The sequence below is a fragment of the Vanessa atalanta genome, chromosome W (genome assembly GCF_905147765.1).
Source record: "Vanessa atalanta chromosome W, ilVanAtal1.2, whole genome shotgun sequence".
In the NCBI taxonomy this organism is placed as follows: domain Eukaryota; kingdom Metazoa; phylum Arthropoda; class Insecta; order Lepidoptera; family Nymphalidae; genus Vanessa; species Vanessa atalanta.
This window is the reverse complement of record NC_061901.1, coordinates 6,612,291-6,615,673: the sequence shown is the minus strand read 5'-3', so window position 1 is coordinate 6,615,673 and position 3,383 is coordinate 6,612,291.

Sequence of the window (3,383 nt, the reverse complement as noted above, 5' to 3'; positions counted from 1 at the left end):
CTATGGAAATAACTGAAGTACACAAGGCGAGCCGTATCCACATCAGTCAAAAGTCTAATTTTTTTTACCGCATAGGCTGCAGAGCTGAGTTTATTCGCCAATTTATTTATATGGGGGCCCCATTGGAGCTTAGAGTCTATTGTCATACCAAGGAACTCTGTTGATTCTAAAACATCTAATGCTTCCGCGTTTAAACGTACACTCGTTTTGACACATCTTACATTGGGAGTAGTGAATTTAATACATTTAGTCTTTTTACTATTTAACATTAAATTATTAACACTAAACCAATTTACTATTTCAGAGAGAGTATTGTTCACATCGTCATATATTGAAAGACGTCTTTTTATTTTAAAAATTAAAGAAGTATCATCAGCAAACAATACTATCTCGAGTTTATCACCTAGGAGATGTGGCAGGTCATTTATATAAACAAGGAAGAGAAATGGTCCAAGAATTGATCCTTGAGGGACCCCCACAGTAACTGGAGACCCGGGAGATCTCTTTCCATTTACATCAACCCTCTGAATCCGATTGCTCAGATACGAAATCAGAAGACTGAGTGCAGTGTCCCTAATTCCATAATGACGTAGCTTCCTGACCAAAGTTTCGTGTTGCACACAATCAAAGGCCTTAGATAAATCACAAAATATCCCTAGGGCATCCCGTGACTCCTCCCAGGCCCTGTAAATATTTTTAACGAGCTCAACACCAGCGTCAGTTGTCGAGCGACCCCTTGTAAATCCAAATTGTTTCTTGTGTAGCAACTTGTTATTGTTAAAATGTACTAGCATTTGATTTAGTAATAACTTTTCAAAGATCTTGCTAAGAGTTGGTAGTACAGAGATGGGCCTATAGTTGTTGGGGTCTGATGTACTACCTGACTTAAATATTGGTAATACTCTACTATGTTTCATGAGGTCAGGAAACACGCCACTAAGGACACATTTATTAAATATTGTGACAAGGTAGGGTGCGATTACATCAATTATTGAATTGACTACCTTGACAGAGATCCCCCACAGATCGGCCGTTTTCTTAATATCTAGTGATCTGAAGGAACTTATTACATCACTTACACTTACTGTATTAAATTTAAAGCTAATATTACATTCTTCCACATGGTTTTTTAATAATGATTCAGCAACGGTAGGAGAGGAATTTAATGAGTTAGTTGTCGAAAATGGAATGTCAGCAAAAAAATTTTCAAAAACAGTTGCAACATCCCGATCTGAGGAAAATAAATTGTTGTCAATAGATAAGCTAAAGTCGGAGATGTTATTTTTGACTCTTCCAGTTTCACAATTAATAATTTTCCATGTCATTTTAATTTTATCAGGTGCCTCAATAATTTTTTATTTTATATGCAATGATTTAGCTGTATGACATACACGTTTGAATAGTTTAGAGTAGGCACTAACATAACTGACAAATGAAAAAGACCGGTTGTATGATCTTTTACTATAAAGTTCATACAACCTCTGCCTACTCTTGTAAACTCCGACAGTCGCCCAATCATTAAATTTAAGAAAATTCCTAGAATAGACTGTCTTGGAAGTAAATATGGCATTAAATTCTGTTTTAATTAATTAAAAAAAATTGTTATAAAGCTCATTAGAATTATTTCATTTAATTGTAAATATGAGAGCTTTGCCATGATATTACTTCTGAACTTCTTAATTCCATACAAATTGATTGGAACAAATGTCTGTTTTAAATCCTTAGCATTATTATTTATTTGCGAATTAAATGAAGCCAACTGTCCACAGTGATCAGAACTTAACATATTTATAATACATTTATGATTAGGTACACAGTTGGTAAATATGTTGTCAATACATGTTCCAGTGGATTCAGTGATTCTAGTTGGCTCTAAGAATAAGTTAATGAGGTTATATGAATATAATAATGATCTGAATCTAATACTTGTGCTATAGTTTTCTAATAAATTTATGTTGAAGTCACCACAAATAAAAATATATTTACTTGATCCAGATAATTTCAATAATGCACTTTCCAATATTTTCTCAAATGCTTCATATAACCCGCTAGGAGGTCTGTATACGCATACAACAATAACATGCTCAAGCTCTGCACAGGCTATTTCATTAGTCTGCTCAATAGAAAGGCTCACAACATCCTTATTCATGGATAACAACTCAGAAAGAGTGGGGATGGCATTCTGCAATGACAGGGCGAAGACTAATGTCTACGTCTCGCCGGGACTCGGTCTCCTACTGAACGGCAGCACCCGCAAAACATATATGCGTCGTAAAATATACGACGCATTACCATCTGTAAATGTGGAGGGTCAGCCGTGCCGGATAGTACGGAGGAACAACAAGACCATCGTGCTGTTCGCCACGGACGACGAAACTATAGCTTTCCATAAGGCACACAAGGTGCTGGCGGCACTAGGAGAGGTGGGCCTGGAGGAAGGATCAGATCCGAGAGTGATTAGTGTCGATGCAACGGTCGTAGCTTACCACAAGGGCGAAACGAAAGACCACCTTGGAGCTATACAAGCCTCGAACCACAATGAGGTAGTGGTATACGAAAACCGCGGTGAATACCTCGGATTTCTTGCGAAGCGCGACCAAGGTGCAAAGTACAAGTCTAATCCAACCCAAACTCAAAAAGCCAGCGGGTCGGAAAGACTGCAGCTGGCACTCAAGGAAACGAACCTCCAGTCGAAGCGGAGAGCCACAAACCATGGGGAAGATAGGAAGAAATCCACGGCTACTTCACTAATAAAGGCGTGAAATAAGTAAATGCGTTAACTTTTGCTCTGATTTTAATATTCTTTAAAAATTACAATTTCCGTGTATATTTACATATAAATGATCCTGTGAACTATATTTACCTACCAGCTACTTAACCTATATTTGTGTAGAACTGTAAAAACATTAACACATCATCACTTTTTTGGCACTATGGAGTCAATAAAACATACACTGGACGAGCTCACTCAAATTTTTAATGCCAGAATGAATGACTTCCAGCGTGAATTGAAAGGGAGTATCCCTGCTGCGAGCCCCACTTCAAATATAAACTCACAATTCCACTCCTTTCGTACATTTGTGCTCACTGCCCTAGAAAATCTACACCTTCAAGTGGAATTCCTGTCTAAGCAGCAAGATGATTTGGAGATGCGCACCCGGAAAAAGATTCTTCTACTGCATGGAGTCCCGGAGGAACATAAAGAAGACTCGGGTGCTCGTGTTGCTCAATTGTTAAATAAACATCTCGCTCTTACACAACTTACATCTAGTGACTTAACTCTCTGCCATAGGCTGGGTAATCCGAAAAAGGGCAAGTCACGAGCAATTCTCATTAAGTTTAAGGAGTTCTCCCTCAGAAACCAGGTGTGGACATCAAAATCT